General features: G+C 42.4%; 1 protein-coding gene and 1 pseudogene across 1 annotated transcript in view; both read left to right on the top strand.

Moving 5' to 3' along the window:
* Positions 1–14535, top strand: part of LOC133361284 (zinc finger protein 239-like) — an 807570-nt gene that overhangs the window by 735887 nt on the left and 57148 nt on the right. The window lies entirely within an intron of this gene.
* LOC133361292 (gastrula zinc finger protein XlCGF7.1-like) lies at positions 2359–4943 on the top strand (annotated as a pseudogene).

Below are 14535 nucleotides of genomic sequence, written 5' to 3'. Positions count from 1 at the left end.
CAGGGGAGCAAAGAATCCATTCGCTGTGGAGAATACAAGATATTTCGTCAATGCCAGTGAGTGTACTGCGGTCTTTTTTACGTGGTTGTTTAGTAACTGCAGCTACATACTATTAACATTCCATCCCTTTGTTAATGCTACCCCCATCCCCTCCCTTTGATGCTACTGGTCCTGCATAATGCACGGACATAATATGACTTTGAAACCCCCCGCCCACCTCCTACGCATTTACCATAAATATGTTAAAATCCTCTTGATATGCAAATTATTTTGTCAAGGCGCTCTTCTTCCCACCTCCCCCCCTCCAACCCAGCTTAAATATACGCTCCAAGCTTGGTGGTGTTTCGTTCTTCACCTGAGGACGGCTGCTTGCGTTGTGGCTGAATTTTAATCATGTTTTATTTGTATTATTTTATTACTTCCCTTCTACGTGACTTTACCGAAAGAACCAAGAAGATAAATCCCTGCAGTCACGAAAGCTTTGAATCGAAATTTAATACGATTCTTGCCCTGTACCCCCCACAGTTCACATATCCGACCCCTGGTTCGATTTAACAGATAATTTACATACATATGTATAGAGTGCGATTTAATACTTCTAATAAAGTTAAAATATCGTACCTCCGTTTATGGTGGTATAAAGTATTAAACCAGTTGATAGTTTATAGACGTTTAATGTTCAGTGTTATTGTTTATAGTGTTATCAGTTTACGTGTTTTTAAGTACAGGTGATCCCCGGTATACTTCGGTATTCTGGACTTGAACGTTGCAAAACAATTCCTAACGAAGACATTTCCCCACCAGAGCGCAAGCAGCTAATGAAAAGAACACCGGCGGCAGCACGTGCTTCCATGGTTGGTCAGGGAGAGGGCATGGTTGTATTGCCCACAGGTGCCATCGGGTATATCCGCCCATGGCCGGTTCCTGTCGAGGTCATCGAGGTGGGTGATGTAAAGACAGTGCGTCTACTAAGCGACAAGTGGTGACAACAGGATAGAGAGATTTCGAGAAGGGAAGGCGGGACCAAGTGTAGACGGAGGTTCATGCTGAGAATAAGAGAGGGGGAGAAACGAGGTTCGGTGCTGTGTTGGCCGGGATTCGGGTCGAGGCTGGTTGCCGTCTCGTCGTCATCGTTGCTATATTTTGACGCCTGGGTCCTAAGCCGCGTTAAAGGCTAAATAAAATAACCCTCTGTAGTCTGAGTCTGGAGTCATTACAATTTTAAGGATTCATAATTGCACTGGCTTATATTGGGTTTGTTCGATTATTTATATATTCATACTGTATATTGCTATTTGATGCCATTGAGATGGGACATTCATCCAGCAGTGGACAGCTTAATCCTAATACCACCAAAGTGTTATTCAAATAATTGTAATCCCATCCTGATCCTGCACCTTCATGTTTCACATTTCCCACCATTGGTTTGCACGTGCATATTACATACATACATGTTACATGCATACATACTACATACAGACATATCTCATGCATACATATTACATACAGACATGTTACATACTGACGAGCAAAGTGTGATTGCTAGAGGACCACGGTGTGAAGCTAAGAATTCGAATGAGATTCGATTATCACACTTCAATGTACGGTGTTCTAATCTGTAACACTAGTTCATGATGTCTTTTTATAGCATAATATATCGCTCATAGCTTATATTGTTAGAGTTCACAACATTATAGTTTACTAGAACACTAGTTTGTAGTGTTATTTTAAAGCGTTACAATGTGTAGCTCATAGTTTAAAGGTTATGTTGTTAGAGTTTATAATGTTAGAGTATACAATGTGAGTTTATATTTTGAGAGTTTGTGGACGTGCCCTGTTCTCGTGGGACCCGACACGGATTTGGAAATAATTGCTATGATCATGTCTGAGCTGGGATGAGCGACTAATGTTTACTTTGTTTAATCATAACTGTATGTAGGTTAGTGCCATCGGTGCTTAGTGAATACTACTCATGAATGGACTCAGACTTCTTCTTAGTTCTTTCGGTAAAGTCACGTAGAAGGGAAGTAATAAAATAATAAAAATAAAACATAATAAAATAATTCTCACGACGTTTCGGCCACAACGCAAGTAGCCGTCTTCAGGTGAAGAATGAAACACTGCCAAGCTTGGAGCGTATATATAAGCTGGGTTGGAGGTGGAATAAGAGCGCCTTGACAAAATAATTTGCATATCAAGAGGAATTTAGCATATTTATGGGAAATGCGTAGGAGGTGGGCGGGGGGGTTTTCAAAGTCATATTATGCCCATTCATTATGTAGGATTAGCAGCATCAGAGGGAGGGGGTAGCATTAACAAAGGGAGGGAATGTTAATAGTATGTAGAAGCCACCAAACATGTCAATGGGGAGCGGTGACAGGAGGCCCGCAGCGGAGCAAATAATGCTAAATGTCATCGAATAACAAAAGACGGAATATATTTAAATAAATAGACGCACAAACCCATTATAAACCCATTATAAACTCATGAGATTATAACAATCACAGATTTTGACAAAGCGAAATTCCCACAAGCAAAACACCACGCTCACGTGACGAATTCTTAAACAAACTGCAACACTCAAGTGACAGAACTCAACAAAAAAACGCCGCAATAAAAATAACATCAATGGACAAATCCTAAAAACAGACAACACACGCACGTTAGTAGCTGTTAGAAGAAGACAACACCTAGCACCTTCAACTATACACATTTAAGCTGGGTGCCTCAAGGATCCGCCACGTGCGAGGGACCGGTGTCTGGAGCCCGGTCAAATTTTTCATAGGAAGCCAGGGACCTGCCTAACCCTGTGGTGCGAACCCTTAACGCCCGGAAAGGCACAAGATTCCACCATGGGCAGGGGACTGGCGTTGAGAACCAGGTTAAAATGCGCAACGTAGCGATTGTAGGCTCCACTCCCAACAGCAATACTGTATAGTTCTATTCGGTGCCATTTAGTTAAAAGATTCAGCCAGCAGTGGGCAGCTTGATTCTAGTATGACCATAGTGTGATTATAATGATCTTGATGCGATTCTAAATCTGGCACCTGCCAGGCCGCATTTACGACTCCCGATGCGCATTTTCAAATAACGTTGATTCGAGCATATTGTAATTATAATACAACCAAAGTGTTATTCTAATACTTTAATCGAATCCTAATCCTGCACCTTCCGTTTCGCATATCCGACCCCCGATACGAATGTCCAAATTACATACATACATACGAGCATCGTGTGATTCTAATATGGCCACATTATGATTCTAATCATTCTTTTGTGATTCTAATACCACTCTTCAACATATGGTGTTCTAAACTATAACACTAGTTTATATATAACACTAGTTTATAGTGTTATTTTCACAGCATTATAATGTATTGTTTATAGTTTATAGGTGATATTGTTCACAACATTAGAATAATTATAATAGACCAAAGAGTTATTCAAATAATTTTAATCCGATCCTGCACCTTCAGTTTCACATATCTTCTATATTCAAGCAGAGTAAACGCTAATACGACCATAATGTTATTCAAATATTTTAATTCGGTAATCCCATTTATTCAAAATAAGCACATAATTACACACTGAGATCCACTTACATATGCATGCATGAAGCACAATGGGCACATTACCCTTCGGTATGTTAAAAGACATGCGGATTGTGCCTTCAAAAATTTACAATCGAATGCAAATATCCTGAAATGCAAAGGATTGGATCCTAGGGGGGGAGTTATAAGGCGGCTCAGAAGCAGAGCTCAATGCCATTTCGAGAGGAAACTTGATGAGGTTGGACGCTCGACTCGTCGCTCTGCTGATCGCCCTTCTACCGCGATTTTGCGTCGGGAGAGTTCGTGGCGACATCTTCAGACGGGTTCCAGACATCGATATACCGTGAATCTCCAAGTAAGTGTCTATTTTCGCGGAACGTGTTCTTCGTCAAATTAGCGGGATTTTTTTGCGTCTCGGTTAGACGCGAGTGTCGTTCTTGTTTTAGCAGTTAACAAAATCTAAAACTCAACGCTAAACATCCTTGCGGCCGATAGCGTACTTTTGACTCAACAACACCGCTACTGTTACTACGCTCACATGGAGAAGAGACGCTCCCCACAGCCCACGCACACGGAGGAAAGAAGCCATTCAATTCCTCTGTGTGTGGGAAGTCCTTTTCATGGCCATCACATCTTCAGAGCCACCAGAGAACACACGGGCGAGAAGCCGTTCATGTGCTCTGTGTGTGGGAAGACATTTGCACACTCGTCACATCTTCAGAGTCACCAGAGAACACACACGGGCGAGAAGCTATTCCTGTGTTCTGTGTGTGGGAAGACATTTGCACGGTCATCAACTCTTCAAGATCATAAGAAAACACACGGGTGAGAAGCCATTTCTGTGCCCTGTGTGTGGGAAGACATTTGCTAAGTCATCACATCTTCAGAGTCAACAGAGAACACACACGGGCGAGAAGCTATTCCTGTGTTCTGTGTGTGGGAAGACATTTGCACACTTGTCAACTCTTCAAAACCATCAGAGAACACACACGGGTGAGAAGCCATTCCTGCGCTCTGTGTGTGGGAAGACATTTGCAAAGTCATCACATCTTCAAAGACACCAGAAAATACACACGGGCGAGAAGCCATTCCTGTGCCCTATGTGTGGGAAGACATTTGCATAGTCATCACATCTTCAGAGACACCAGAGAACACACACGGGCGAGAAGCCATTCCTGTGCACTGTGTGTGGAAAGTCATTTGCACGGTCATCAAAACGGAAGAGGCATCAGAAGGTCCACGATGATAGGAAGCTGAAATCAAAAGGTGAAATTCAAGGTGCTGCAATGAGTCCTGAAGATAATTCCGCCTTCGATCCCATGAAGTTGGATCCCGAGAGATGGCTGGATGTCATGGAGTGGCTCGAGGATCAAACCGATAGCTCGCGGTGAATGAAATATAATGTTGCATGAGGTTATACCTATTAAGCTGTCTTGAGTTGGAAAGCTTTTTTTGGATGGTAATAATCTACTTTAGGTGTACATTGATGACGCGTTCGTTGGATATATGGCCTTGACTTCAACATAGACGAGCAGTGAACAAACGTGGTGAACTAATAAGGGCATCATGGGTAATGATACTTTAACGCTTTGGTATTCTTGGAACGGATATGGTTTGCATTGTACTGTAACTGTTTGAACATAATACATATTCGGTTGGAGTTTTAACGTAAAAATTATTGCAGATTAATAAAAACGTATTTTTACAAATGTTTGTCCGTTTATTTATTTTACAATGTTCATAGCAAAAACGTGTTTTAAGCGAGTTTCAGGTGGAGGATCTTCGTCACACAAATCTGCCCTTAACCGGCAGCAACTTGGCTGTCTCTCCATTAACATGTGTCCCTGGAGGGGGAAGGTCCCCATTACAAATCTATTCGCAACGTTACGGTCCCTAATCATCAAGTATGACATGTGAACTGTAACACTATCAACGATAACAAAAATCATTAAAATACAATAATCTATTAACTAGTTTCATCATTTATAACACCAAAAACAGAGGTACGGTATTATTAGTTTTGAGCAACATAAATGGAGGTTCGTGATTATAATCGCATAATAATAATTATAATCGCACTGTGATAATGTTAGAATCACACTGTGGCCATATGCATGTTAAGTGAATGCGAACCGGGGGTAGGATATTCAAGATTTGTATCTCATTACAATTATTAAAATACCACTGTAGTCGTATTAGTATCAAACTGTCCACTGTTTGATGAATGTCATGTTAATTGAATCGAATAGCTATATATGGTGTGTATAACAATCACATATTATAACATAATTACATTTCATATGATTTGAAAAACATACGTTCATTTAAAAAAAAACTGAGAATTTCTTGGACCTTGTGGGGAGATGGAGCACAGTGGATTTGATCGTCTCCGCTGCTGTCGACGGGGCCAAGCAGCGAATGTTTAACTCCAGTCACAGGGCCTTACCCAAACTACATCTCCCCAACAAGGCAGCCTTCCCTCTGCTGTGTATTTTAGCCGTATGTTTGAGGACGCTATTGAGGAAAACAATTCGTCACGAAAAGGCAAGATTACAATGTCTTTCATAAAGGAGTATGAGTTCATTTATGAGTAGTATTCGCTAAGCCCAGATGGCACTAACCTGCACTCAGTTATGTTGAAACAAAGTAAACATTAGTCGCTCAAATCTCAGCCCAATCATGGTCATTGCAATTTTTTACAAATGCGTGTGGGGTTCCACGAGGACAGGGCACGGCCAAAAAATCTCACGTTATAAACTCACACTGTAAGCTCTAACATTATAAACTCTAACAATATAACTGTTGTAGCTATACATTGTAACGCTGTAACAATACCACTGTAAACTACTTTTATAGTAAAATCTAATGTTATGAACAATAAAACCTATGAGCTCTACATTATAATGCAAAAAATTGCATTATAAGCTAGTGTTATAGATTGGAACACCATACATTGAAGTGTGATATTGGAATAACATTCGAATATTTAGAATTACTTCGTGGTCCTCTGCGAATCACACTATGCTCGTAAGTACGTAACATGTCTGTATGTAATATGTATGTATGTACTATGGACGTGGGAACCAAGTGTGGGATCTGTGAAACGGAAGGTGCAGGATCAAGATCTGATAAAAATTTTTTTCGTACCAGAATTACACTGTGCTCAAATCTACGTTATTTGAAAATATGCATCAGAAGACCAAAATGTGGCCTGCGAGGTGCCAGGTTTAGAATCGCATAAAATTATTAGAATCACACCATCATCGTATTAGAATCAAGTTGCCCACTGATTGATTAATGTTCCATCTCAACGGCATCGAATAGCAATATACAAGTATGGAAATATATAAATAATTGAACAAACCCAATATTAGCCCGTGAGATTATGAATCGTTACAATTGTAATGACTCCAGACTCAGACTGTAGAGGGTTATTTTGTTTGGCCTTTACCACTGCTTAGGACGCCGGAATTACGATACAGCAACGACAACGACGATCCACCAAAACGGCCCCGAACCTCGTAATAGGTTTTAACCCTTTTAAACTGGTACAAAACTCACAGTTTAGAAGGGTAAAAACCTACTACTATATTTTGCCACTGGTAAAAGAGATCTCATAGTGAGAGCCCCGAACCTCGTTCCTCCCACTCTCTTATTCTCGGTGTGAATTCCCCCTCACCCTTTGTCCCGCCTTCCTTTCTTGACCTCTATCTTATTGCCACCGCTTGTCCCTTAGTAGATGCACTGTCTTTACATCAACAATATGTTTTAGAAGCCACGTGCGTCAGGGCAGCAGATGTAGCAAAATTTCCCAAACCTAACACTCAACTGTAAGGGGTAAGCGGTGTGACCACACTCACCCGTCAACAACAAGAAACAACACAATAACCACAACAACAATCCTAACACGCTTCCACGTTGTTCAACTGGACCCTTCAATTGTCCGTGTGTTGGGCTTGGATCCTACGAGTGCAACCTTGCGCATTTTGACCTGGTTCTCGACGCCGGTCCCTCGCCCATGGTGGAATCTTGTGCCTTTCGGGGCTTCAAGGGTTCGCACCACAGCCTTGAAGGGTTAGACAGGTCCCTGGCTTCTTTTGAGAAACATGACCGGGCTCCAGGCACCGATTCCTCACACGTGGAAGATCCTTGAGGCACCCCGGGCCTCAGGAGCTAGGAAACTGTGGGCGCCACAACACATTTCCTTTGGAGTACGGTTTCCATTGCCGAGCGCCCCACCACGTTGGACACACCAGACTTGGGCTGTACAGGACATGGGGATGAGCTGTCTGGGTGGGGACGGACATAAGTCTTGAGGCGGGATGGGTGGACGAACCAACGGCGACGCCCTATCTGTATTCGTACACACTTAGGCCGTTTCACCTCTATGACTTCAGCTGTATCACTATAAACGATAACACTCAATATTAAACGACTATAAACTGGTTTTAGAATTCATACCACCATAAACGGAGGTACGGTATTCAAATCTAATTAGAAGTATTATAACCACACTGCTCATATGTATGTAAAGCGAACGTTCCATCGAACCGGGGGTTGGATATGCGAACTGTGGGGGGTGCAGGGCTATAATAGAATTCAAATTCCTAGAATAACAATATTGTCGTATTAGCATTTTACTGTGCTTGACTGTATGTTACGTGTAAAATGCAAATTGTTAGTCGTAAATGCGAGGCAGGGGTTAAGAGGTGCATGTTTCATCCAGTGTTAACGTTCAGTTTAGCATCATATTTAAAGACAATATTGGTAATAAAAATAATTCTGGACATGGCACGTGCCTTGTTCGTCTCGATCAACCAGACAGCATGGATTTAGAGCTGCAGATTAATAAAAACGTATTTTAACAAATGTTTGTCCGTTTATTTATTTTACAATGTTCGTAGCAAAAACGTGTTTTAAGCGAGTTTCAGGTGGAGGATCTTCGTCACACAAATCTGCCCTTAACCGGCAGCATCTTGGCTGTCTCTCCACTAACATGTGTCCCTGGAGGGGAAAGGTCCCCATTACAAATCTATTCGCAACGTTACAGTCCCTAACCATCAAGTATGACATGTGAACTGGAACACTATCAACGATAACACAAATAATTAAAATACTATAATCTATTGACTAGTTTCATCATTTATAACACCAAAAACAGAGGTACGGTATTATTAGTTTTGAACTAAATAAATGGAGGTTCGTGATTATAATCGAATAATAATAATTATAATTGCACTGTGATAATGCTAGAATCACACTGTGGCCATATGCATGTTAAGTGAATGCGAACCGGAGGTAGGATTTGCAAGATTTGAATCTCATTACAATGATTAAAATCCCACTGTAGTCGCATTAGAATCAAACTGTTGGATGGATGTCATGTTAATTTAATCGAATAGCTATAAACTGTATGTAAACATATAAAGTGTATAACAATCACACATTATAACATAATTACATTACATATGATTTGAAAAATATACGTTCATTTAAAAAAAACTGAGAATTTCGTGGACCTTGTGGGGAGATGGAACGCGGTGGATCGGATCGTCTCCGCTGCTGTTGACGGGGCCAAGTAGCGAATGTTTAACTCCAGTCACAGCGCCTTATCCAAACTACATCTCCCCAACAAGGCAGCCTTCCCTCTGCTGTGTATTTTAGCCGTATATTTGAGGGCGATATTGAAGATAACAATTCTTCAAGAAAAGGCAAGATTACAATGTCTTTCATAAAGGAGTATGAGTTCATTCATGAGTGGTATTGGCTAAGCCCAGATGGCACTAACCTGCACTCAGTTTTGTTGAAACAAAGTAAACAGTCGCTCAAATCTCAGCTCATTCATGGTCATTGCAATTATTTCCAAATCCGCGTGGGGTCCCACGAGGACAGGGCACGGCCAAAAACTCTCACATTATAAACTCACACTGTAAGCTCTAACATTATAAACTCTAACAATATAACTGTTATAGCTATACATTGAAACGCTATAACAATAACACTGGTAACTACTTTCATAGTAAAATCTAATAATTGAACAAACCCACTATGAGCTCGTGAGATTATGAATCGTCACAATTCTAATGACTCCAGACTCTGTAGACTGTAGAGGGTTATTTTATTTAGCCTGTAACACTGCTTACGACCCCGGAATCACGATACAGCAACGACAACGACGAGACAGCAACCAGCCACGACCCGATATTCCATCAAAACAGCCCCGGACCTCGTTCCTCCCGCTCTCTTATTCTCGTTGTGAATCTACTCCCACCCTTTGTCCCGCCTTCCCTTCTTTAACTCTTGATCTCCTAGTAATAGGTTTTTACCCTTTCAACTGGTACAAAAACTGACACCTTTATGCAAGGCATCATGTTTGCAATAACCACAACACAAGCAGGCAGAATGCAAACAAAAAGAAACAACTCTGATGACGATAATGATATGTATTGTCCTTGAAGTTGATTGGGTAAAAACCTATTACTATATTTTGCCACTGGTAAAGGAGGTCTTATAGTGTAAATCTTTATATCCTATTGTCACCGCTTGTCCCTTAGTAGATGCACTGTCTTTACATCAACAATATTTTTTAGAAGCCACGTGAGTCAGGGCAGTGAGATGTGCGGTTGCCAAAGTGAAACAACGCAAGCCTTGATGGTTCAGAGTATTGCTCACCGAGAGAAATCTCCCCAATGGTACCGTCGATAATTCCGAACCTGAGAGTCGCATCTTAGAGTGTCATATTTTGTTTAGAATTAAAATTGCTTAACACCAAGTGTTCGAGTGCTTCTTTCCCAGTCCATGCAAAACTGTCTTAATCATAAGAACTGTAACCTGCGTTAAGATATGAATTTGGAGACCTAACATAACATAAACACACTAAGATAATCAATAAATGTTTAATCAAAGATAATCGGTTATCCCAATTGATACAACTCTGGATAAAGAAACTAAGCATAGTTATCATAACTGCACACATTAACATAATCGCAAGCATTCGCATAAATACGATTATCTCCGTGATTATCAAATTTTATGGTTAAATTTCTCACTTTTATTGTAATATATAGACTACTCAGGCTAAACACAACCGAGGAATGCACTTTTTGTTAAAAAAATACAGCTGTAAAAATTCGTTAAATTTTAGCCAAAAACGGCAGAGGTTCGTATGCCGATTTCCTGTTTGGGACGTGAACATTTAATCGTGAAATTTCCCACTTTTAATGTAATACTAGCTGTACTACCCGGCTTCGCCCGGGACTTGTATCCACCACGGCCGGCCGCCTTTGTCTCCCCAGTGGCGATGTTAATACGCCACACCAGTTACTCGTTTGAGGCTGAGTCGACCTAGGGGAGGTTCAAATAATCGTCACCGGTGGTGGCCGTGAGCGGGAATGGAACTCGGTTCGCCGGGTTTGTAGCGCAGCGTAGCGTTAACCACTACACCCACCGCTCCTCACACACCACACACGCACAGATACACACACAGACACACACACAGACACACACACAGACACACACACAGACACAGACAGCACGCTAAGCACTACACTACCGTTCCCCCTACACAACACACGCGCGCGCGTCCATAGGTACACATACACGCGCTTGCTGCAGACACACACGACTGTCAGGGTGCGTACGGCAGTAAACGACTGAAAAAAGAAAGCGGCAATGCTGCGCGAGGAACGCCTTAGACCTGCAACACATTTGTGTAATGCGAGCGTAAACACACAAACACATACAAACACATACACACACATACATACACACATACACACAAACACATACACACACATACATACACACAGACATACACATACACACAAACACACACATACATACACACAAAAACATAGACAATACACACACACATACATGCAGACACACAGACAGACACATAACACACATACATACACACAGATACATACACAGAAACACATACACACAATACATAGACACACACATACATACACATAAACAGATCCACAGACGTACATACACACATACATACAGACACGCAGACATACACATAAACACATACAAAAAAACCCACATACATACACACACATACACACAAACACATACACACACATACATACACACATGCATACAGACACACAGACATACACAAACATATACACACATACACATGACCCGGCTTCGCCCGGGACTTGGATCCACCACGCCCGGCCGCCTTTGTCTCCCCAGTGCCGATGTTAATACGCCACACCAGTTACTCGTTTGAGGCTGAGTCGACCTAGGGGAGGTTCAAATAATCGTCACCGGTGGTGGCCGTGAGCGGGAATGGAACTCGGTTCGCCGGGTTTGTAGCGCAGCGTAGCGTTAACCACTACACCCACCGCTCCTCACACACCACACACGCACAGATACACACACAGACACACACACAGACACACACACAGACACACACACAGACACAGACAGCACGCTAAGCACTACACTACCGTTCCCCCTACACAACACACGCGCGCGCGTCCATAGGTACACATACACGCGCTTTCTGCAGACACACACGACTTTCAGGGTGCGCACGGCAGTAAACGACTGCAATAATAAAGCGGCAATGCTGCGCGAGGAACGCCTTAGACCTGCAAGACATTTGTGTAATGCGAGCATAAACACACAAACACATACAAACACATACACACACATACATACACACACATACACACAAACACATACACACACATACACACACATACATACACACAGACATACACATACACACAAACACACACATACACAATACACACACACATACATGCAGACACATAGACACACACATAACACACATACGTACACACGCATACATACACAGAAACACATACACACACATACATACACACACACATAATGCACACAAACACATGCACACACGTACATACACACATACATACAGACACGCAGACATACACATAAAGACATACAAAAAACCGACATACATACACACACACATACACACAAACACATACACACACATACATACACACATACATAGAGACACACAGACATACACATAAACACATACACACATACACATGACCCGGCTTCACCCGGGACTTGGATCCACGATGGCCGGCCGCCTTTGTCTCCCCAGTGACGATGTTCACACACAACAGCAGTTACGCGTTTGAGGCTGAGTCGACCTAGGGGAGGCCCAGGTCCGTTTCAAATAATCGTCAGCGGTGGTGGGCGTGAGTTGGAATGGAACTGTGGTCGCTCAACCAGCTTAATGACTATTTGTACAAAGAACATATAAAGAATCGATTATAATAACCAGGCTACAGTCCACATTATATACTGGCAATACACGCACTCAGCTTCATAAGCAGGCTAGAGTGTACATGATAGAGTGGCAGTACACTCACCGAGTTTAATAAGCAGGCTACAGTCTACATGATAGACTGGCAGTACGCTGACCCAGCTTAATGACTATTTGTACAGTGAACATTTAAGTAATCGATTGTTGGCGCGTTGGGTTTAAAAGTAATATAAATTGCACACATTGTGGTGGGGGTGGAGTGAAGAGTAGGAAAACCTTTGATGAATTTACCTCAGAGTGGCGTGGTGGGTGTCGAGGCCTAGTAGCGTGCAGAGCCTGCGGCCTCGCCAAAATTGTCCAGCTGGCAGAGGCAGGGTACGGGTGGCGTGCCTTCCCCCCCCCCCCCCCCCCCCCCTCAGCGCTCCAACAATACTGTGTAATGGTTATTATTTAATTATTTACGGAGCCTATGAAAGTGGCGAAGGCGTGGCTAGCCGTTGGCAGGGGCAACCGCCGTCCAATGAAACTGCAGCCCTTGGCGAAGGCGTCGCTAGCCGTTGCCAGGTCCAATGAAAGCGGCGAAGGCGTCTCTAGCCGTTGCCAGGGGCAACCGCCGTCCAATGAAAGTGCGTATGGTCCAAAATCCACACACACACACACACAGACAGACATGCACGATTTTATATATATAGATAGAGCATACTAATGCTTAACAAAATGGAGGAATTCACTTTTTCTTTTTACTTCTAAATTTCATGCATGAAATTCCACTTTTTAACGTAATATATAGGCTACTCAGGCTAAACACAACCAATAAATGCACTTTTAGTTGAAAAATAAAGCTAGGAATATTGGATTTCGATTTAAAGCTTTCGTGACTGCAGGGATTCATCCTCTTGGTTCTTTCGGTAAAGTCACGTAGAAATAAATAATAATCTTTCTGACAGACCTGTTCTTCACCTGACGGCTGCTTGCGTTGTGGCCGAAACGTCGTGAGAATAATTTTGTTTTATTTTTATTATTTTATTATTTCCATTCTACGTGACTTTACCGAAAGAACCAAGAAGACTAGGATAATTGGACCAATTTTTCCAAAAAACGGCCTAGGTTAGTATGGCGATTTTATTTTTATGGACGTGAAAATGTCATCGTGAAATGTCGCCAGCGGTGTGCTGGAGAGCCAAGCAACGACATGTACAAAGTGCTGCTCATAGCGAGCAGCACCGATGGAGGTCGTCACGGCACACGAGGGGGTGGGTGGCCAGCACCACGCCCGGCCGCCTTTGTCTCCCGAGTGGCGATGTTGACACACCGCACCAGGTACTCATTTGAGGCTAAGTCGAAACTCGCTCCCTTTCTGTCAACAAACTTGAACTCTGACCCCGCTCTCTGACGTCACCGCTCAGCGTGACCTCATCGCCGTCAAGTTCAAGTTCAAGTTCATTTATTAGGTATAGCCCTGTGAGCCATTCAGCTCTTGAATCGGGTGCAACCGCAACAAACAAAAAACAAAAACATGAACAAAAAACATCTTAAAGTGAATATGTGACTAAGTGCAAACAAAATTCAAGAAAAGACAGCAAAAATATTGCAGAAAAAACACCGTACACCAACGCTGTGTGCAAAAATCTCAGTGGGATGCAAGTCAAACAACAACAACCACAAGACAGCTTAGATTAAGGCCATCAGTCTAACTCTGTA

The sequence above is a fragment of the Lethenteron reissneri genome, chromosome 72, assembly GCF_015708825.2.
Source record: "Lethenteron reissneri isolate LAM-NWPU_2019-01 chromosome 72, ASM1570882v1, whole genome shotgun sequence".
In the NCBI taxonomy this organism is placed as follows: Eukaryota; Metazoa; Chordata; class Hyperoartia; order Petromyzontiformes; family Petromyzontidae; genus Lethenteron; species Lethenteron reissneri.
Note: the sequence above shows the minus strand (reverse complement) of the source record. Positions and strands in the feature narration are given on the sequence as shown.